This window comes from Onychostoma macrolepis, chromosome 05, assembly GCF_012432095.1.
Source record: "Onychostoma macrolepis isolate SWU-2019 chromosome 05, ASM1243209v1, whole genome shotgun sequence".
Classification (NCBI taxonomy): domain Eukaryota; kingdom Metazoa; phylum Chordata; class Actinopteri; order Cypriniformes; family Cyprinidae; genus Onychostoma; species Onychostoma macrolepis.
The window spans coordinates 36,030,314-36,054,621 of NC_081159.1; the positions used below are offsets into that span (position 1 = coordinate 36,030,314).

Consider the following 24,308-nt stretch of genomic DNA (forward strand, 5'->3'; position numbering starts at 1 on the left):
CTGACTGACATCTCATCCTTGTATTTTGCGTTGCATAAAATACTAGAATTTACAGCACAGTAAAGACTTTATAAATTAAATAAAATGTAAACAAATATTTATTTCACTGAAGAAGTGCACCAAATTGGTGGCAGCAGCGCTGAGAACCACTATCTCCTGTAGAGGATGCAAAAAGCCTGCGATCTGACTGTAATTTAGCAGCTGGGTTGTTTTGTCGTAGACAGGCTCAACCCATTGGTTGGGTGGAGAAAAATGACCCAGCATTAAAACTGATAAAACTTAGTTACAGAAAACTACCCAGCACCTGGGTAAAAAATATTAAAAATAACCCAATAAAATGACCCAACAAGCTGAACCCAGCATTTGCGTAAAAATACAAAAAAAACCAAAACAAACAAAAATTAATAATTATAACCCAGCATTTTTTAGAGTGCAAAAAAACTACCCAGCACCTGGGTAAAAATATTCAAACACTACCCAATAAAATGACCCAACATGAACCCAGCATTTGGGTTATATAAAAAATAAATAAATAAAATTCTTTTTAGAGTGCACCTTACTGACTATTAATAAGCAGCAAAATAGCAAATTAAACAGTTAGTCAATAGTGATAATTGTACCTTAAAATGAATGTGACTGAATATTTATACTAAAATTAACATTATGTATACTCTCAAAAAATACTAACTCGTACAATTTAGATAAACTCATATGTACCATTAAGGCATCAATGAGGTACAAGGATGTAGTTTTTAGCTTTTGTACCTGCCTCAGTGACAGCTTTGTACACTTTTATTTCTGAGCACTTAAAAACATTAATGCATACATAATAAAAATTTGGAGGGAAAAATGTGCTTTGTCATGGAAGTCATGTCACATGTTTTCCTTTCTTTTAGGATGAAATCAATGTGACCTGGATATGTTTTCATGAGATTAACTGATATATGATGTTAGGGTGAATTATGTGTGTGATCATGTATGTCTTCAGCTGGCCACAGTGGCACATGTGCGTACATAATAAGTGCATTTCTGGCCAGCTGTGTGGAGCAGGTGGATGTCTGGAGCCGTGACAGTCACTGGGGTGATTATTAGCGGTCCTCACAGGCCAAAGCGTCCAAACTTCCCCTAACAAGATGGAGCATGATTTCCCATGGCAAGGGCGCTGGCATTGCCCACAGCCTGCCTGCTCGCATTACATGTCATCCTAACAAGCTCTGCAGACAAACACACAGCAGCATTACAGCTGTGGCTGCGACTGACACCAGAATTAACAAGCAATTACAGCTCTTTTCAACAAAAATACACAGGTCCACGAATGAAATAATGACTGTTTAAGGCATTATTGCTAATCGCTATGCCTTTTCATATGAAACAATTACAAGGGTTACTCAACACATTTCCATATTTTACATTACTGATGTAGGGAATTTTTTATTTTTATTTTGGTGCAAAATAAAATCCCCATAATTAATATTATAGTGAAAATTAAGTTTATACTTATACTTTTTACTTATACTTTTGTATTGCCTTTAACTAATATAAATTAGAAAAAAAAAAAAAAGTAATCGGTAAAAATAATATTTTAATAACTCATTTAAAACTAAGTACAGTGTTATCAGTTTAGTATCACTGAGATACTATTATAGTTTATAGTTTTGTTAATATTATGAATTAGATTTTATTTTTTGCTTTCATGTTAATTTCAGTTACAGTTTAAGTCATTTTTGTTGTGCATTTTTCTCACTTTTTACTAGTTTTTGTTGTTTTTAAATATGTTTATACCTTTTTTGTATTAATGTTTATTTCAGTTACAGGTTTTGTACATTTTAGTTCATAAAGCTCTACTAAATGAAAATGAGAAACGTTGCTTCGGAAACTAGCTGTTTTTTATATTTCTTTTTTTCTTTCTTTCTTTTTTCTTTTTTTTTTTTTGTTAACTAATAACCCTAAATATAATCACTATTAGTAATAATAATGATCATTATTATTATTATTGTGCGACCAGGACGTTTTTTTTTTTTTTTTTTTGACTCACTGGCAAATGATGTTACTGGAAATAATCAAATCATAACAATAATGATGAGAACAATGTCTAGCCCCAAACTCCAACAGAAATGCGAGGTATTTATGCTGCTGTGAGCTAATTACAAGTCTTCGGTGAGATCTAAAGTCGATGAAACATTTTTCGCATTGGAGTGGATATGAAACAGATGAAATATTATTATCGGTATAATTCCTTTGAAATTTTGCTGATTCAATCAGAGGCCGCAGTGGCACTAGATGAAAACCATTTGTCTTGTGATGCATAGGGGGATGATATTGCTGTGGCATTTCATAACTGTGCCCGTTATTGACAGTTTTAATCATTCTCACCCGCCCCGTTCCTGTGATGTCTTAATTGAATTCGTCTCTGACAGCTGGTGAGCGGCAACATCGCAACAATTCAGATTGCATTCTAATACACACAAGCTCAAACAAACACCTACCGAGAGACCTGTAGAAATGAAAGAATTGCTTTTCCCCGTCATCTGGACCTCAGGAGAAATGTGAGCTTTATGTGAGTGGGTTGAAAGGGGTGATGGATGACTGTAAGCCCATACTGCATGCGGAGAGCGGAGCTCTGCAGAGCCGTTTTGTAATTAATGTGAAGTCTGAATTATTGATGGATGCCGGCGGGGCAGAGCTGCAGCCCCTTCCCGAAAAGTGGGGGGCTGAGAGTGACAGGGGTCGAGGGTCATATACACCCGGCTAGAATTTCAGCTACCTGGACCTCACATCAGTACGTCTTCCCACACATAAACCACCACTGCAATGCAACGCTATGACGAGACTGTCGAAAAGTTGAGAAAAGCACAAAAAAAAAAAAAAAATTGCCAGAGAGCAGCCATTCACTACGAGGGGAAAATAATGGGCCCTATCATACACCCAGCGCAATGCGGTGCAAGGCCTTCGCAGCGTTGTTTAAATAACAAGTGCATTTGCGCCCATTTGTGTGCCTCTTTTTTGCTGGTCTAAAAAAGAGGCGTGTTCAGGCGCATTGTTGGCGCGCTACTATTCTGAGGAACTGAAAATAGACTGCGCCATAGACCAACTCAAACCTAGTCTAAAGTCAATGGCGCAATATTTTATTTATTTATTTTTTTTGTTATTTAAAGTAGAAAATGCGCCTCTGGGCGGGTCCACAACGCGTTCACTTATTACAAACAGGGACGCGCAGCAGCGCACAAACATGCCAAATATGAAAAAATTTAAGGATTACAGTGTAAAAGAATATTATTGCGTAGGCTACATAAATATAAAAATGTCATACATGTCATAATGGATAGCCATTGTGTGTATCAGAATTAGCCTACCTATTTGCTCGCGCATGAGCAGATCCGTTTGCTCTCTGAAGACGCGTTCAGTCTGTGCACCTTAAAATTTCGCCGTTTAAATAGCGAATCCGCCATAGTGCGAGCGCAACTCGCTCTTAAAGAGAATGGGAGATGAGACTCTGATTGGTTTATTGCACGTTATGCCCAAAAACACACCCATTACTCATTAAGAATTACCCTTTTAGACCACGAGCCGGGAGCGCCGACCGTTTTCCCCGTTTTTTTTTTTTTTATAGTAGCAGAAGTGGATTCGGAAACGCCCTAAGTGCACCTGCACCGCGCGCTTTAGACCATGCGCTTAGATCGTTAAAATAGGGCCCAATGTGTTTCAAAATCTGCTTATAGTTTTTTTTTTTTTTAAGTGGATTTAGTCCTTTAATCACATATCACATGTATAATTCAATGCATCAGTTGCAGTTTCAATTATTTATATTTAATTATTTGTGAAATTTGCTAGCAATTTCTGAGTCAATATTATTTCAAACAAAATCCAACACTGTTAAAAATGCTGTAGGCTACGTAAAACAAATATTATTGCAGTTTTTACAAGAAAACATTATTTTAGTCTTTCTACTTCAAAATTCCATGTTTAATTCAACGTGTTACTTGTCATTTCTTTGTAATTATTTGTGAAATTTATAAGCAACTTTGAAAAAAAAACTTTAAAAAATTGTTTCAAAGTACATCAAATACCGAATACAAAGATTTGTTTTGCAAATAAATGTTTTTTTATTTATTTATTTATTTTAGTCTTTCTACTTCAAAATATCATGTTTAATGTATTGTGTTATAAGTGTTACTCTTTGTTTCTTTTTTGTAATTATTTGTGAAATTTGCTAGTGATTTCTGAGTGTACATTGTTCAAAATAAATCCTACACCAAAATAGTTCAGTGTATTTACTAATCATGGTAAAATGAATAAAAGTAAATAAATGAATAAATGATTAGCTACCAATATAGGATACATTTCTGGCAATAACTGTGGATGGGAAATGTATCATGGATTGCACAAGGCTACAGTGATTTACAATGTAAGTATTACATTTTTTTTTTTTTCTTCATTTGACTTCATTAACTAACCAGCTCCTTTTTAGAATAAGGCTTCAAATAAATTGCCTGATACTTTGATTAGAATAAATCACGTGATCAAATAGTTGCAAGAAATATTTTGGTAACACTTTATTTTAAGGTGTCATAATACAGAGTAATTACCTTATTAAGTACTTAGTAGTAGCCGTTGTACTTACATGAAACAAAATGCACCATGTAACTAAGTTATGGAATAGCCTGTAATTATAATTTGTAATTATGTACATGTAATAGGCAGCTACCGAGTCTGTTACACAGCTACTTATATGACTTAAATATTGTTACATATGTGTTGCAGACTTTATACAACGTAATTATAAATGTAAGTACACAGATATAAGCTACTTAAAAATAAAGTGTATCAAGATTGTACTTAATTTTACAAGTAGCTGTGTAACAGACTCAGTCTGTAACATATGTGTAACAGTAGCTGCCTATTACATCTACATACTGTATCTTACACACTGTAAAAAAAAAAAAAAAGTTGAGCCAACTTTTTTTTTTTTACAGTGCAGAAGTGAGTACACCCCTCACATTTTTGTAAATATTTTATTATATCTTTTCATGTGACAACACTGAAGAAATTACACTTTGCAACAATGTAAAGTAGTGACACTTTGGGCCCAGTTTGGACATTTTCACTTAGGGGTGTACTCACTTTTGTGGCCAGCGGTTTAGACATTAATGGCTGTGTGTTGAGTTATTTTGAGTGGACAGCAAATTTACACTGTTATACAAGCTGTACACTCACTACTTTAAATTGTAGCAAAGTGTCATTTCTTCAGTGTTGTCACATGAAAAGATATAATAAAATATTTACAAAAATGTGAGGTGTGTAGTCACTTCTGTGAGATACTGTAATTACAAACTGTAATTACAGGCTGTTCCATAACTTAGTTGCATGGTAAGTACATTTTGTTTCATGTAAGTACAACGGCTACTACTAAGTACTTAATTAGGTAATTACTCTGTATTATGACACCTTAAAATAAAGTGTTACCAATATTTCTCATAGGCTCAAATCGGATGCAAAATACAGCATCCACAGAAGTAGAAAACTCCACACAGCCACTGAAAGACTAGAAATGAATGACTCCTTGTCTACAGTGTGTTGTTTATTTGGAAAGCCATCTTCATGGCTGTGTTAGTGTATAGTTGAGGTGTTTTTGATTCAGCATGTGCCTGAGGTCTGCTAATTAATCAAAGCCTTCGTAATGCCAAGCGATTTTTTTTTTTTGCCAGAACAATCAACACTAGTGGTGTATAATTTACCAATCCCTGATCCTAAACCTCCCCCTGAGTATAATAATCAATCCTAAACAGTCAAAATAGTCTCTCCAGGGTCACTGATTTATTCAAGGAAGAATGACATTCAATTCATGTTTATTTGCATTGCGCCTTTCACAGTACAAATGATCCCAAAGCAGCTTTACAGAGAAAGCCTTAATGAGAGAGCCGAATGCCAACTATGGCATAGGAAATGTTCCTAAGAATAAATAAATATTGACTATTAACTGAATAAATATTGAGCTTTTCTTTTCTTTTCTTTTCTTTTCTTTTCTTTTCTTTTCTTTTCTTTTCTTTTCTTTTCTTTTCTTTTCTTTTCTTTTCTTTTCTTACAAAAACAAGACAACATTATGTTATTTGCCTCTTTTACGTTAGTGTTAAGAAATCGCTTGGACTAGCTGTTGCATTACACATTAACCTGCACTGCAAATTAAATACTACTTCTGTTTACTTTAAATAATGTTTTATCGTACACATATCGTACACATACACAGTAGATTTCCTATTGTTTAATATGATATACCTATATATATCATTTCAAACCAATTTCTTTAGTGATGCATCTACATTGTATGAGGACAAGAAGAATAAAAAGACTTTGTACTTACAGAAGCAGGATTAGTTCATATTTTATAATAATTCTGCAGATTAAAATTTGTTTATCTAATAATAATAATAATAATAATAATAATAATCACACTCTCTGGTAACCCATCACTGTTGTGAGAGCTTATTTAATTACTTTGAGATCTACTCAAATAAGTGTGTCTCCTTAAGGCAGAGTTTCTCAAAGGAGGCAATCATCGATACTGCTAAACAAACTAGACATTTAAGATAAGTCCTTCTGCTTTTTTCTTGTTTTCCATGGCAATAATTAAAAGTGCTTTTGTTTGCTGATTGGCAACCAGCTTATCTTCACTGTTCACATCTCAAATCAGATATGTGCTTTACAACATCAGAAGAATTAGACCTTCCTGATTCATCTACTGTATAATTTAACATTTTGATTATACTATTGTAATGGTCACCAGCTCTGTCACCTAATCCGGACTACATTTCCCATCACCCCTCTTGCTGCTCACCTGCTCATTGTCACCAATCATGCAGTCACAAGCACCAGCTGTCTCTCATTCCACCTGCACTGGTTAAAAGTACTCACCACACACACACAGATTGTCTAGTCTTGTCTAAAACCTTCCAAAAGATTCGCCTTGGATTGTTACTCACCTGAAGTTTACGTACCTGTAGTTTGTTTGCGCTCCCTCGTCTTCTATCTCCGATCTCCAGCGTCCAGTTCCTTGTCTTCAGTCATCAGCTCTGTGTCTCCATCTCCGTCTCCAAGTGTTGTGCAATCTCCGTACAAGAAAGGAAAGTGTTTACCTCTTCATAAAGTCCTGTAAAAGTGTGTGTGTGTGACTCCTCACCTGTCTGATCTTCTTCCTGCTCAATCTGCTGTTTATCTGATTACCTATCACCATATCCATGCTGTTGTGTTCAATAAAGCCTGCTTGAAATTTATTTACCATCTCTCTGGTCTGTGTACCCCTGACAGAAGACTAGACCTTAACAGACAACAGCAGTATGAGCTCCATTTTTGATCCAGCCACACTAATTCTCTCCATAACCCGCTCTATCGAGCTCTATGTTGAGGAGTTCCTCCAGCTTGCCAACCAGGTACCTTGGAATGACGAGACATTTAAAGTCTGTGTTCTGGAGTGGTCTAGATAATCCACTCTTCCTCCAAGTACCAGCAGTGACAAACCCCTGGCCCAATATATTGATCATGTGCTATTGCTAGATGGTTCAACCTTCACAGTGGGTGAGGTCGACGATGATTCTAGCGTAACTCGGTTGCTGATGCTCCAACCCCCTTCAGTTGTCCTAGTACCATCAGTTTGTTTTTCCGAGCCCACTCCAGTCCCAAAGTCAATCCCAGTGAGTGAGAGTCCAATTCCAGAGTCCCATTCTGAAATGGCTGCCACACTTGTGCCCCTGGGAGTGCTGGTGGAATATGAGGGGATGTCTTGGAACCCAGAATTGACTCCAGTCCCCAAATTCAACCCAGACTTTGCTCATGTCCCCGATCTCCATCCAGAGTTGACTTCTACTCCCGAGTACAGTCCAATAAAGGCTCCAGAATGTTCTCAAGAGTCATCTCCAGAATGCTCTCCAGAGCTCGTCTCCAGAATTTCCTTCACCTCCGCTGGTCCCGTCCAGCCCTCCGTCTCCCGAGTCCCCCAAGTTAACCAGCTCTGCCCCTCCAGTGCCTGCTCCTCCAGAGCGCCCCCCAGAATTCTTAGTTTTCCCCAAGCAAATTTTTGGTGGGGGCCATATGCCACTATGGTCTCCTGAGTCCCCTGATCCGCCATGGTCTCCCGAGTAGAGGTCTGCGCGGGACTGTTTTTTAAGTTCTGCTCCCGCCCTCTCCCGCGAGGTTATATCCCGCACCCACTCGCTCCCGCGATATATTTACTCTCTGTTCACCCGCTGTCCGCTTTGAATAATTTTCTTCCCGACCCGACCGTTCCCGCTAAATTTAGATCTCGTTTCCAGAATCACACATTTAAATTTCCTCTACTGAAAGAAAGACAGATAGGCTAACAGATAAAAGTTTAGTCTGCACAAAATTGTATTTGTTATTTAATTCGTTTCGTCAAGAGTCTTTTATTGACCGCAAAATGTCAAACGAATTTTGTGTCTTAAGAAAAGTGTCACAGAGAAAATAAAAATGTACAAAAATTGTATTCCTTATTTTTATTCGTCTTGTCAGGATACTAAATTCGTTTAACATCTTGCTGTAAACACAGTAGCCTAGGAAAAGTGTCGCGGAAGAAAAATAAATAAATAAATTCGACATCTGTCATTTAAAATTATAGGCTAAGCAAAATATAAACAAAACCGAGTTGAGCGCTGAAGGACAGCACATCAACATTTTGCTCCATCTTTATTCTGCTCTGTCACTCATGGACAACCTGCCTGTTCTGTCTGCGGGCCGTAGGCTATATTCACTGGTAGGCTAGCCTGCTCTGAGCATCCTTATGCGTATGCTGCGACAGATACTCGCGAATAAAACGAAGCACTGTTTCATGCGTGCAGCGCGTGCATAACAGTCCAGTGCAGGCTGTACCAGTGCTTGAATAAAGCACAGATATGCTGTTCTGAAAAGACGTCGGAAACGGGATATTGTTAGACCGCTCGCTCCCGTTCAAATTGCACCAGAGTTACCGACCGCAACCGCGTTTTATTCGTTAATTTAATCCCGTGTCGCAAGAAATCTGATCCGCGGGAATGCAGTCCTCTACTCCCGAGTCCCCTGATCCGCCATGGTCTCCCGCGTCCCCTGATCCGCCATGGTTTCCTAGACTACTGGATACACCCTGGAGGTCTCCCTTGTGTCCCTGTCCTGCACCAGCCTCCAGGGCACCCACCCCCCCTCCCCGGTGAAACTGTTACGGCGCGGGACACGCCTTCCAGGAGGGGGAAGTACTGTCACGGTCACCAGCTCTGTCACCTAATCCAGACTACATTTCCCATCACCCCTCTTGCTGCTGACTTGCTCATTGTCACCAATCATCCAGTCACAATCACCAGCTGTCTCTCGTTCCACCTGCACTAGTTAAGAGGACTCGCCACACACACACACACACACACAGATTGTCTAGTCTGGTCTAAGACCTTCCAAAGATTCGCCTTGGATTTTTACTCACCTGAAGTTTACGTACCTGTTGCTTGTTTGCACTCTCTCGTCTCCTATCTCCAATATCCAGCTTCCAGTTCCTTGTCTTCAGTCATCAACTCTGTGCCTCCGTCTCCAAGTGTCGTACGATCTTTGTACTGGAAAGGGAAGTGTTTACCTCTTCATCAATTCCTGTAAAAGTGTGTGTGTGTGTGTGTGTGTGTGTGTGTGTGTGTGTGTGTGTGGCTCCTCACCTGTCTGATCTTCCTCCTGCTCAATCTGCTATGTTTATCTGATTACCCATCGCCATATCCATTGGCTGCTTGAAATTTACTTTTTTATTTTTTTTCATTAAAATTAATTAATTTTGGGGTACATATTTGACCAAAGCCTTGACATGTACCTTTTGGTTCAGTAAAATTAATGTATCACATTTTTGTTCAACAATATTTTGGATTATTATTTAGAATTTTGAGGGAATTTTATGATGCTAGGCAATTTGAGCTATTTTTTCCATGGTCATTTTTTTTATTATTATTTTTTTTTTACCACAAAGGTACCAAGTGTTACTTTATTTGTCAACCCTTTAACATGTCGGAATCATGCCCATGATTTGTGTGTGTGTGTTCACATAGCTAATGTGACAACTGTCACCAAGTTTCATCTCATTCGGATGAAGCTACGATTTAAAAATAACATAAATAAAATAACATAAATAGAATTTTTTGGTCAAAAATGACCAAAGAGGCCATAGATGCAAACAAAGAACCTATACATTTAAGAGTGTAGATAGACTGCATATGCATTCAATTGACACTATGATATTTTCAAAGACTAAACAGCCATGCATATCAAAACAAGCAAGACTGTACAGTTTTATTTTGCAAGTAAGGCTGATTGTCATTTGACATCTGAGTATATTTCAACCTTATTTTTTTTTTTTTTTTTGACACAATATAATTTTCCTTTGTTCTCTTTTATGATACACACAAGTTGTGCAGGGGATGAGCGTTTTCAACTGTTATTACAATCTGAATGTTATCGTGTTGATTTGCCAGTAATTTATTCTGTATGAGAGTGGCATTTCCACAGAGCGCTGGTGAATGGGGTTGATGAGGGTTGCAGGCTGGGCTAATGGGAATTCAGGCATTGTGTGGCCCCACTTTGACACATACAGAGATGGAAAGGTCTGCAATATCAGTGCCAGTAATCCATTATCTTTTAGAGTTAATTAAAGACAAACATTTTAAAGGCTTTTGGCATTGAGGATGTAGGCCTCTCATATGAGAGCTTAGTTGAAGGTGTATATATGTGTGTGTGTGTGTGTATGTGTATATATATATATATATATATATATATATATATATACAGTGCCCACCAAAAGTATTGGAACAGTAAGGACACAATTGCTCTGTTGGCTGTGGAGTCAAGACATTTACAAATATGATTAAAAGATGAACATGAGACAAAATTACAGAATGTCACATTTTATTATTGGGTAATTCAACACAATAATGTTTTACCAGCTAAGAAGTTCAGCACTTTTAGAGTTCCATCCCTCTATCTGATGTGAGCATAAGTATTGGAACAGTTTCCTCACAGGTCTTTCTAAGTGATCAGCTGTGTCCTGTTGCATTAATCCTTCAGATATTAAAAGCAGGTAATGTGTCGTATCAGTTATATTCATTACTTCTGCATTCTGAATCTTGCATTCGATGATGACACACACAAACCAGGATGAATATGAGGGAGCTGACTTTGAGAGAAAAGCAAGGAATTTTGATGCTAAAAGAAAAAAGGAAGTCAGAGCTATAGCAAAAACAAAGGGCATGGAGAAATCAAGAGTTTGGAAACCACCAGCGACACCAGCAACCAACAACTACCTGATCGGCTGAGAAAACAACAGTAGTTGATGACAGACAAATCATAAAAGCTGTGAAAATGAACCCTAAAAGACGTGTCTGTAAAATCACCAACAACTTCCAGAAAGCTGGGGTGATTGTCTGACAAGCTACTGTCCTCAGGAGACTTTGACACAGAATTACAGATGCTACACAGCAAGATACAAACCTCTGACCAGCTCCAAAAATAGAAAGGCAAGATTAGAGTTTGCAAAAAAGCAAAAAGGTGAGCCAGAAGAGTTTTGGAACTGTGTTTATGGAACGATGAGACAAAGATGAACCTTTATCGAAGTGATGGGAAAGCAAAAATGTAGAGAAAAAAAAGGGAACTGCAATGATCTCAAGCATACAGCCTCATCTGTAAAGCATGGTGGAGGTGGTGTCATGGCATGGGCATGCATGGCTGCCTCTGGAACAGACCCTCTTAACTTTACTGATGACTTAATGTATGATGACAGAAGCAGAATGAATTTGGAAGGGTACGAAACCATCTTGCCTACCAATATTCAAGAAAATGCAACCAGATTCATTGGGAAGTGCTTCATATTGCATCAGGACAATGACCCAAAACACCCTGCCAGTTCAGTCTAGGAATTTATAAGGGCAAAGAAATGGAAAGTCTTAGATTGCCCAAGTCAATCTCCAGGTTTATATCCGATAGAACATGAATTTCACCAGCTGAAGAGGAGAGTAAAGACAGAAACTCCCCAAAACAAGCAACAATTGGAATTGGCTGCATTAAAGGCTGGGAAAAGTATTTCAAAGGATGAGACCAAGAGTCTGGTGATGTCTATGGGTTGCAGACTCACTGCTGTGATAGTGCGCAAGGGATCTGCAACTAAATAATAGTTTTTAATCTTTTATATCTGCCTTATGTTCAACTGTCCCAATACTTATGCTCACATGAATGAGTGGGATGAACTATAAAAGTGCTGTTCTTTTTATTTGGTAAAACATGTATGTGTTGAAACGGCTAATAATAAAATGTGACATTCTGTAGTTTTGTCTCATATTCATCTTTTCCTAATATTTGCAAATGTCTTGACTCCAACAGCCAAACGAGAACAATTTTGTCTTCACTGTTCCAATAATTTTGGAGGGCACAGTATGTTTTTATATATATATATATATATATTATTATTTTTTTTCTTCACTTTTTAACTTAAATGTTCATACCATAAAGGAATGAGAATTTGCTTGATCTATTCACTTATAAGACTTGAGTGTATGCTCAGGAAAGTTACTATTAAAAGTAATGCATTACACAAAAAAGTAACTAATTGCATTACCTCTTATGAAAAAATATGCATTCCGTTACTTTTGCATTATTTTTTGTCACCTGTCACTTATTTATTTTTTCATTGTTTTATTATTAACCAAAAACAAGTTATATGTTGGCAACTATAAAGGCCCTTTCACACCACAAGTGAAATCAATAAGCCTCAGGCTGAAGGAAAGGCTTCATGAGGACAGGAAAGGTGTGAAAACAAATAAATAAATGGGAGAAAAAAAGTAGTTTGCATTACTTATTTGAAAAAATATGTAAAAGTAAGCAATCCATTAATTTACAAGTTACTTCAAAGTAATCTGATTACGTAACCTTACTTAATGTGTTACCCCCAACACTGACTGTAAGTTTCCTCACTACAAACTTCTTAAACATTAAACGTTTCTGAATGTGGTAAATCACCGCATGTCTACTAATTTCCACTGTAAGCATTTGTGCAGTCAAGACGCTGTTCATGTTTTCATGATTGGACATTTCCATGATCACAATCAACAACCATTTATTAAAAACAACATCTAAAGCTAAAAGAAGCAATACAGTGGCAAACCCCAAAATAAAACGCAGCTGAAACAAAACACATATGTGATGTAAATCACAAGACTGAAACATTCATTTATCAGCCACATAGTGTTTGAACATACAACACTTTACATAGCCTACTACACAACTCCTGCACATGTTTATGAAAATACCAAGAAGACTGGACTGAAAATAAGTGCAAATTTAGCATTTTAAGTAGCCAAGGTTTAGCTTATCATAAAATTAAAATATTGCAGGGTTATTTAAATTCTCATTACAGTTTTCTTAAGAAAAAAAGTAAGTAGTTTTATAAAGAATATAATTTTCACCACTGTGCACCCATTTCTGATCCAGGTAAAGTGACATGCAAGGAAAAAAAAAACAAATCTGGAATGAAAATGTCATCAACGAGAATCAAATGTGAAGAAAGGACTTTGATTTGTGGGTTATAATCATAAGATTCTAAAAACGGTCAAGTGTTCTCTGTCTTTGAACGTAGTTGTGTGTCTGTCAAAGTGAACATGAAGAGGCATTGAGAGTATAATTAAAAGCTCATTATACTCTAGGAGTTCAAAATGAGAGCAGTCACTCAAAATGAACTACAGTATCACACAAAGAAAATTTGATTCTGAGAACAAATGGAACAAAAATAATAATAATCATAATAACCCTTCTGTTTCTCATATCTTTCATCATATCAGGTCACTTTTTCACTAATTAAAATCTGAAAGGTTAGGTTCCTTACTGAATGCTTCACACATCACACAGTAGAACAAAAATAAATCCATTTCTCCAACGCTACCAGAAAATATGTATTATTGCATTTTATTAATTTATATATAAAAAAATATTATAAATATGTATTTATTTATTTTTCCTCACAGATAATTAAATGCATACAATATCAAACGCATGGAATTATCAACTAACTGTGTAGTAAAATATTTTTATGCCATGGTCTGTCTGAATACTCGATTCTGATTGGCTGGCAGGTGTTGATTAAATTCGTTGAACTGCACAGGTAGTTCCAGGTCAGTTTAATCACGTTCTATATTAATGCGCTTCCTATAAACATTGGTAACCATAGTAACATACAGTTACAGTTGAATAGTAATACAGACGAAAATAACCGTCATTTTTATCGTTCCGGTCAAATATTGCAGCGCAAATATTATTAACATCTTTAATGTGTGAATGCTGGAAAATGACCATGGCATAAACGGGATAGTCAACGGCTAGATGTGCATTAAATGATTTGAATGCACTTCTCGGAGGCAACCACCCTCTTCGCCTCCACGTTGTGCATTCAAATCGTTTAATGCACAGCTAGCCGTTGATTATCCCTTGCATATTGCAGCAGTAAATTGGCTCACTTTTAGTGCAACTTTAGTTTACTTTGCTTCTAGTTTAGTTCTGCATTTAAATTGGTGCACAGACTGCTTGAATAAATGCTTTTGTGTACTGCATGATGTTGTCTTTCATGGACCATACAGTAGAACGAAATGAAAATCATGTGTAATTCAAGCCGTGTGTCTGTCACTGTCAAATCCACACCTCACATTCTCTCCTCTTATGTTTCACTCTATCAGTTCCTCCTCCATTCTGGCCCATTCTGTTTAATCACTGTTCAGATGCAATCTGCATTTCAGACTTAATGAAGAAGTAATGATGCTCCTCCATTAAACTGCGGGTGTCGTGGTGAGCGGCTCTCCCAGTCTAATCATACATACGGCCCTCCTGCGGCTCTTCTGTTCTTCTGGACCACGACTTTCCTCTGATAAATTACAAATATAATGAAAAGGAGAAATTGGTTCTGTCAGAATACCTAGATTTTTATCCTCTAGCACTTAAGCTGCAATTATACACAAATCACCATGTGACCAAGGAACCAACCTGCTGTACTATCTAACAAGAAAACCAACTCATCTGTTAACTAAAGCTGAAATGATTAAAAATAGTTTGTTAATTGAAATAAATATGAAATAAAATAAAATTTCATAAAAAGTACTAAAATTACTAAATCTAAAATTGAAAAAATAGATAGATAGATTAAAATGTAAACGAATATATATATATATATATATATATATATATATGCTGTCAATCAATTAAAAAATAACTTATTAATCGCACGTTTTTTATGAAATTAATCAAGATTAATCCCACCTAACATTAAAGTTTTTTAATACTTTTATATTGCAATAATTTCACATTCAATCTTCAAATTAATGTACAAACAACATAAAGACAGTATATTTATTTAATATTTGATTAATGGCATCTTTTTTATGACTGAAGGCCAGTATCACTAATAACAATACTGATTTCTCTATAAAAATGTACCTATTGACTACAGCCATTCAACATTACAGTATATCTGAAAGATATCAATTTTAACATTTATTAGACTTTTAAAAAATAACTTTAAGTGAACTTAAAACAATCTTCACATAAACCCGTTATAATAAATGTCATATTTATGTGTCCTTCAGCAGATATATACAGAAATTTAAATTGAAGTTATCAAACACTAAATACTAAATTAAATATAGATAAATCCTTAAAGCTATAAAAGTTATTTTTTCCTCTTTTTTTTTTTTTCTTTTTCTTTGTCATTTGATTAATAGACATCACATTAGCAGGTTATTAGGTTATTTTGGCTGCTATTTCTTTAAGCGCTGTGCTGCTGAACGTGAGGCGGATCTGACATGCATCGAATCGAGTGTGTTAGATAAGGGAGACAGTGCTGGGATGCTCCAGGACAGTTTTGAAAACCATTGCATAGACATGTTCTTAAATGTTACTCATAAAAACATGCACACACAGTTTTAAGGCAGCTTTAATCGTCTTTTTGGTAACATCATGACTTAACTGACTACGACATTGCATGCACATAGTTTATTTCGCGCTTTGATATGAAATGAAATATGAAATGCTACAGGTTACGAGCCGGTGAAATTGAGCACGCGCTGTGAGGACAGCACTGTTGCGCGTCTGAAATGTCTCCTGTTTGATGTGGTCGTAAAGACGTTCTACAACTGAATAAATGCACTTCTTGCCAAGAGAAAAAGTTACAGAAACAGCAGTTTTGAGTGGGGTGGCTAACCCTAGCTCCGCCCCTGCGTTAATTGCGTTAAATATTTGTATTTTTAAAAAATATTTAATTGTTAATTTTGACACCACTAATATATATATATATATATATATATATATATATATATATATATATATATATATATATATATATATATATATATATATATATATATATATATATATATATATAGTCTTTGTAGACACATATATACGTCTACAAGTGTGATATTGCGTTTATACAGTTCGACAGCACAAGTGTGTAAATAAATTAGAAAAAACAACAAAATGTCTTTAAAAGCCCTCTTTTGTGCAGAACTACTTCCTTCCACCACAGATTTAAATCTAAAGTTGACAGTTTAACAGTTGAGCCCAAGCCTCCATTACTAATTACAAAATGTCACTTTAGAACTAGTAACGAAGGAACGTTGAGTTGCCTCATTGAAAACGTATTGCATTGCTGTAGTAAAAGCTTGTATTTTGTAGAGTGAAGTATTATGAGAGAGAGATGGACTGAGCGACTGTGATTACCTGCATCTGATACAGCATCTCCTACAGACAATAAAACATAAGTCTAAATGTCCACTGAGGAAAGCGTTATCTTTGTCTTATCTGTCAATATCCTTTCCATTTAGTGTGATTTGTGATGACAGCACTGCTCATTTGTTAGCCGCATCGTTGTTGAAAGTAAAAATAACTTCTGTTCACAAAAGCATTTATTTTTCAAAGTAATTACGTCTTTACTGCTGTGCTGGCTCATAAAAACAGTCTCTTGTCGCCATCTAATGGCAGAACAATGTAACTAAAATCACAATCACGAACACGCACCATGCCTCGTTACTAAACACTATTATTAAATACTATTATTATTTAAATAAAATATTATTTATTGAATAATTATATTTACTGTAATAAACAGCAACAACAGCCATCATAAAAGTTGCTAGGCAATTCAGTCAACCGTACAAAGACAGTGCGATATACAGCATTGAATAAACATGGTGATATTTTGCCAAAATTATTTGCTCTGCAACAAATAATAGTTCAATGAGACCAAAGACTGGCCGTTAGATTTACCCAACACAAATTATATCTCGTGTTTAACTACTATAGAGACAGCAGAGACAGCAGTAAATTCCAGAAGATCTGGCCGCGGTCAGGCACTCTCTGCGGGTGTAATGAGCTCTGAACGGCTGCTGAACTGATGGATCTCCCGTCTCCGAAAACGTCGAAACAAATTTTTAAATAGAACTTATCTTTATTTTCAAACCGCATATTTGAAGTCCAAGCAAGCACATTCTCGCCTAAAAAAACTCTTAAAACTGCATTCTGTGACACAAAACAGTATTATTTTTAAAATTATAGTGGATTTGGCCGTCCGCCATGACACGCGCTGTGGGAAATACGGCAACTTCGGCAAGCGGAGTGATGCAAACGGTGAAGAGGATGAGGAGCTATGTTGGACTCCAATATCGCATACCTATCAGCCAATCAGATTCGAGAACCAGAAAGAACTGTTGTATAAATAGGAATAATTATTCAAATAATTATGGAATTATAAATCATGAAAACAACCTACATTTACAAAAACTTAAACTAAAAACTGAAAAATATACAAATAAAAGCTAATTCAAAATATTAATAAAAACTAAATAGTACATAAATAACTAATGTTACACTGAAACTAACTAAACAATGACTAACCGTTTAACCGAGCAACTAACCAATCAACCCGCCAACCAAAGCACACCAATTCTAAAGTACAAGATAAAATAAAGAGAACTTCAATGAAAACAAAAATGAAATGTGTGAACATGTATTAAAAAAATAAAATTTAGAGTCATCTTGCATAAAGCATTGTCAGTAATATTAGACATTCAGCTACACAAGAAATCAACTCTTATATTCCAAACAATATGTGCAGTTTTACCTTAGCTGCAGCTACTGTAGATCATTTATTCTAAACTGAGTTCACTAAATTTAAACTATTTGTGCATGCATTCATCTCCAACAATAAACCACTAAACTGAAGGAGAAGAGAAGCACGTGAACTACACAGCAAAAACAGATGATGTTGCAGGTTTCTACATCTGCAGTGTCTTTGTAGTCAAACAATGCAGTGCTTAACGTCTCAGATGGTGTCTGCCACAGATTGTCTAAGACAATTTCTCTCTACGGAAAACTGCTTTCATCCGCAGCTGTTCAAGCTGTGCTGAGGAATGGAAAATGACCAACTCTAAAGTTTCAATCTATCCAGTATATGTCTACAAGCTGCTCGCAAAACTCACACAATACACCCACAACAACAAGTAATAGGCTACTGTGTAAATAATTACCTCTCAATGGTACCTTCTCATATGTGACCCTAGACCACAAAACCAGTCTTAGGTCCCTGGGGTATATTTGTAGCAATAGCCAAAAATACATTGTATGGGTGAAAATGATAAATGTTTTCTTTTATGCCAAAAATCATTAGGATATTAAGTAAAGATCATGTTCCATGAAGATATTTTGTAAATGTATTACCATAAATATATCAAAACATTGCTAAGAACTTAATTTGGACAACTTTAAAGGCGATTTTCTCAATGTTTTGATTTTTTTTTTTTGCAAGCTCAGATTCCAGATTTTCAAATTGTTAGACATTGTTAGACAAATTGTTAGAATCGGACAATATTTGGCCGAGATACAACTAACCATACAACAATGAAAAGCTTATTTATGATGATGTATAAATTTCAGTTTCAAAGAATTTACACTTAAGACGGGTTTTGTGGTCCAGGGTCACATATAGGACCAGTATGTATGGTGTACTGAACAGAAAGACTGAAAAAAAATATCCCGCAAACCAGCAGGCAGAAACCCTCATTAGCGTTTCGCAGAAAACTGTGGTGGAAAAACGCGATGACTCAGAGTGTCGTGGGACGTGGGAGAATTTTTCATTGAATTTATACCTCTACTTCAACTAAATCAATATAAGAGCTTGACATCTGACAACCACTGTTCAAAACCGGTTGTCATTTTATGAGTCTGAGACAAAACCGATTTACGAATCCACCAGAGTTTCTGTAATAGATGGATTAAAGCAGAAGAATGCCGACAGCTCAACTGCATGAGGTTATATTTGATGTGTGTCTGTAATGAGCCTTGCTTTGCTTTCATAGGTGCATGATCATAGAATATGTCCAGTGTTTCTCTAGGGATCCGAATGCTGGATAATCTATTCACTGGAAATAGCTGTAAAGGCTTAAACAATCACTTGAAATTCATCAATTAAAACGCTCAAATCAATTTACTTCATTGAACAAATGATGCAACTTAATGTCACCCTGTAAAAGGGAAACACATTGTGTTATTTTTGAATCTTAAAAAGAACACACTCAAGCTGGAATATGTGTCTAAATGTTCTGTCAGTTATAATGAGCGACTGACTATGCATAAGTCTACATATAAGCAAAGCACACTTTATATTAAGAATAAGGTATTCAAGTTCCAAGGATCAGAACTACTGTATAAACGTGAAATGCCAAAAAGCATAGAGACCGTCTAAATGATCCATATGCACTGAAGAAGAAGAAAGTGTTGCAACAATCTTTGTTTTATTTGCAACCTGGAAAAATAATTTTAATAAAGTGAGTGTACCAAAAACAACTGTTAAAAAGACAGAATGCAAGAACATTTCCTGTGTTAATAATATAATATTTTAGCTTCATTCGGTGGCTTTTTTGCAGAAAAATATTTATCTATCTGTCAGCTTTGTGGATTAATGCAAGCTTTTGTGCTGTGAATTATTCTTAACTATTTTTATTTAGATTTAGATTATTTTTTATTTTTCGTTTATTTGCAGCACATTTTTGGTATAATTGCTTTTCTTGCAAATGGTCTGACCTGTGTGCTTTCTAAACATTGTAGATAGTATGTACACACTGCATTATTTTGTTTTGCATTTTATTTTATTTTGTTACGTTATGTTATGTAATAATATAATGTTATGTTCATTCATTCATTCATTCATTCACCCATCCATCCATGCATGTCAAATCAAACATTCTCACCTCAAATCAACCAACTAAGCAATTAAACTAAATAAAAAAATAAACTAAAAAAAATGAAGACCTTGAGTCAATCTGTAAATCTGCATAACAGTGTAACAAATCGGTCTATAACATAATTTTTAATGTAGTGAAATCTGCATCTCCCATACAACTTTACACAAGGAGAAACCAGTTTCTAAGTGTAGATCATTCATTAGGAGTCATATGGGGTGAATGTGATATCAGCTGTGAAGCAGGTACACTGCTGACTGTTTGACTCATTCTCCTTGTCGGCGTAAGACTAATGAACTCCTGTGCTGTTAAAAACCACTCAATAAGCAACTCTGGCCAGTGTGCAACACTAATCGTGATGCATCCTCCGCCATATGTCTGTGAGCAGGACGGTATTTAGCTCTGCCTATGCTGCATTTGCTCTTTAATGGGACACAAGCTTATTTACTCTCCTCAGGTGGCGGTTGAGATCTGCTTGTAGATGATGAGGGATGTTCAATCTGTTTGCAATGTCAGGATGAACATAATTCACCCAACTGCAATGCCACAGTTTTATTTTAAATAAATGCAGAGGTAAATCTACATCAGTTATGGGCATTTTATTTATTCCCAAAGCAGAGAAAACCATGAATAATATTACTACTACTGCTAATGATAATAATAATAATAATAATAATAAGTTTTGTGAGATAAGGCACTTTTTTTTTTCTTTTTTTTAGAACGTTTGTACTACAGAGGCTGAGCCTTATTGGAATATTTTGAGACAACCACATGAAAAACAAAAAAAACAAACAAAACATTTCACACACTATCTGTACTTAATAAATTGTTTACAGTGTTTCCATTCCAATTCCATAAACGCATATATAGAGAACAAAGAATAAAAAAAAAAAAAATCAAGACGACCACTTGAAAAATAAATAAATAATGTCTTGATTGTATAACTTGTCGTAAGAGATGATTCAGATCGCAAAACAATCTTGTCCTTGAAATCGCTCTTTCACCACATCCTGCGTGTCCTTCTCAAAGTCATTCCACTTTCCTTCCTTTCATTTCAGCTTGTTACATTCAAAAACTAAGGTACTAATGGGACTCAAAAAGCTTACATGACTGTTTCCTTCATTTTCTGAAAGCAGCTACCAAACATTATCACATTTACATGTTGAGTGCTGCAAGTACAAATTGACCCATTCAGTGAGATCTTGCTGTGTGGGAATTATCCTTTGCTGCAATGACACACCAGACTTCTTTGAGGTTTGCTGAACGAAACATAAAAGTATCTCTGAATGGAAGCAGACCTCGTCTCTCATGGCTCTATAAATCGCACAAATCTTTTGCCTCACAAAAGTACTGCTGGGGTGCCTTGACATTTCAACACACAATGGAAGTGAAACATTTCAGCTCGTGTACCTGTGTCAAGACCTAGACATATGGAAAATCTTGCAATAGTTTTCTCTGGCTTCTGTTAAGCATTTTATTACAAGCTTGACAGATGCCATTATAAAATTACAGCACCAATTTATATCCTTCTACAGCCCTTCTATAGTAGCTCATAAACATGACTTGCTTTAAAGGGAGGAAGTTCTCAGAGAAGGTTTTAGAGTGCTCACAGTACAGCAGTTATGTTAAAACACATCACACTGTCAGTGCGTTAAAACCCTCTCTCAGAAGTTTAAATTCATCCTCTCAAAGCCTAATCAGAGCAGGACTTTTACAACAAATCCACCATCTTTAACAATGCAAATTCAAGCCCATTACTCTTTGACTTCTTAATCTACGTACATGTGTAGATGTGCATATTTAATGCATAACCGTTAACTGTTAAGATTCTCCAGCTCAGATTCTTGCATACATTTCTGAATTTCTCCTTCCAGGGTTTCTGCAGCTTTTATGGGGGTAAATTTAAGACTTTTTAAAGACCCTTTTTAATACCAAGTAAATCAAATTTAAGGAATAAACTGAATGGAACACATTATGCCAATATGTTTTCTTGAATGTAAATGTCTTGAATTAGCAAAGATTCAAAGTTTGAAAATACAACTTCCTCCCGATCTTCATTATTATTGTTATTTATTTTAACAAAATAGCTTTACTTCTTGTTGTATTTAAGTACATTTTTTAAGTATCGGGACATTGTTAATTTGAGAAACTTTTACTTCACTAAAGCATAGCCTATGTCTTGTTTTCCAGTCAAAATTACTGAAAATTATTCAAATTACTGATTCAAGATACATTTACTTGAGAAGTAAAATCAAATCAGTCTTTTTTTTTTTTCTTGATTAAACAGATCAAACTTAAGTGAGCATACAAGAACAAACATCAAGAACAAATATCAGCTGGTGGAAATTAGAGAAAACAACTGAATTCAAAGGGCAACAAGGTTGATAGAATTGATATTGATAGAATGTTCTTGTTTTAATGTAAACTCAATTTTATTTTATCAGAAAACAATATATTCATTGTTTTCACCTCAAGTAAATGTATCTGGTCACACTTTAGTTTGAGGTTCAATTCTTAGTATAAACTAGTGCTGTCAAACGATTAATCATGATTAATCGCATCCAAAATAAAAGTTTTGGTCACAATTTATATTAGGTGGCCTTAACTACTATGCACTTACATCAAAAAATAAGTACAATGTACTTATTGTGTTCATATTGTATTGCAAAACACTTGTTGCTATTGAGGTGTGATATGGGTAAGGTTAGGGACAGGTTTGGTGGTGTGGGTAGGTTTAAGGGTGGGTTAAAGTGTAAGTGATGGGTCAACAGTGTAATGTTAAATGTAATTACAGATATTAATTACAGATTAATTACATATAGGTATTTTAAAAAATATAAGTACAATGTAAAAACATGTATGTACACAATAAGTGCATTGTACCAAATTATTAATTTTAATGTAAGTGCATAGTAGTTAAGGCCACCTAATATAAAGTGGGACCAAAGTTTTTGTTTAAATAATATATGTTTGTGTACTGTGCATATTTATTATGTATATATAAAAGAACACACATTCAGTATATATTTACATATTTATATGAATATGAATTTCATTTAATTTAATTTTAATATATACATGCATGTGTTTGTATTTATATATACATACTATATATATATATGTAAACAACAACTTTTATTTTGGATGCGATTAATCGTTTGACAGTACTACAAAACTAACTATAAACTATGGCTTTTCCCTCAGTAGACTTCTAATTACTGCTTATTAAGTTAGTAAGGTAGTTGTTAAGTTTAGGTATGGGGTCAGATTAAGGGATCTAAAATATGGTCATGCAGAATAAGACATTGGTATGTGCTTTATAAGTACTAATAAACAGCCAACATGCCTAATAATAGAATTGGTCTCTAAACTAAAGTGTAATCATGCACCACTCTTAAGGATGTTTAGAATTATTTATTGGAAAACAAAACAAAATTACTATATATTTATTTATTTTTTATTTTTTCATTTATTTTAAATGCATGCAGCATTTAATGGCATGACTGTATCAGTTCAAGCATTTCTGCTCTGTTTAATTTGCTGCAGGTTGGATTAAGACTTTTAAAGATCTTTTTAAAACCCTGTCTGCACTATGATAACATTGCCATGCATTTGTGCATTGTGCAAATCAACTCCCTTCCAAGTGAACAAAAACTTGCTGCTCAACTTTGGCAGCTCTCGGCTCCCCCTGCATCTGCTCGAGTTGCACACGGAGCTCTAAACATCAGCCCTGTTTGCCAAATGCGACAACACAGGAAAACGAGTCCCAGACGGGGAGGACAAAGACGCAGAGAGACATGCAGGTGGGTGGAGGGGGAAAATAACGGGTTAGAGCATGCAAATGCACTGCCTCTCGCAGATGGCTGGGTTAAAAAAAAAAAAACACAGTAAGGGAGTTGGAAGCAAGTAAAAACTCTACAGTAGGCAACAAAACAATACACAGCTGTTCAGAGAGCATGAGGGCTGATATTATACAGTAATAGTTTGAAAATGCATTTCACATTCATCTCAGTTGAATTTCCTGAAAACGGATTT

The 24,308-nt window shown here is 35.5% G+C and overlaps 1 protein-coding gene across 4 annotated transcripts in view; it reads right to left on the reverse strand.

Annotated features, from left to right (window-relative positions):
* The window catches only part of LOC131540270 (astrotactin-2-like), a 588,347-nt gene that overhangs the window by 249,910 nt on the left and 314,129 nt on the right, over positions 1-24,308 (reverse strand). Inside the window, exon 1 of one of the 4 annotated variants that reach the window (XM_058774888.1) lies at positions 6,993-8,408. The exons of the other annotated variants lie outside the window; for them this stretch is intronic. The gene's annotated coding sequence lies outside the window, so the exon portion shown is untranslated. Of the gene's footprint in view, positions 1-6,992; positions 8,409-24,308 lie in introns of those variants that run through there. 4 annotated transcript variants of the gene reach the window in all.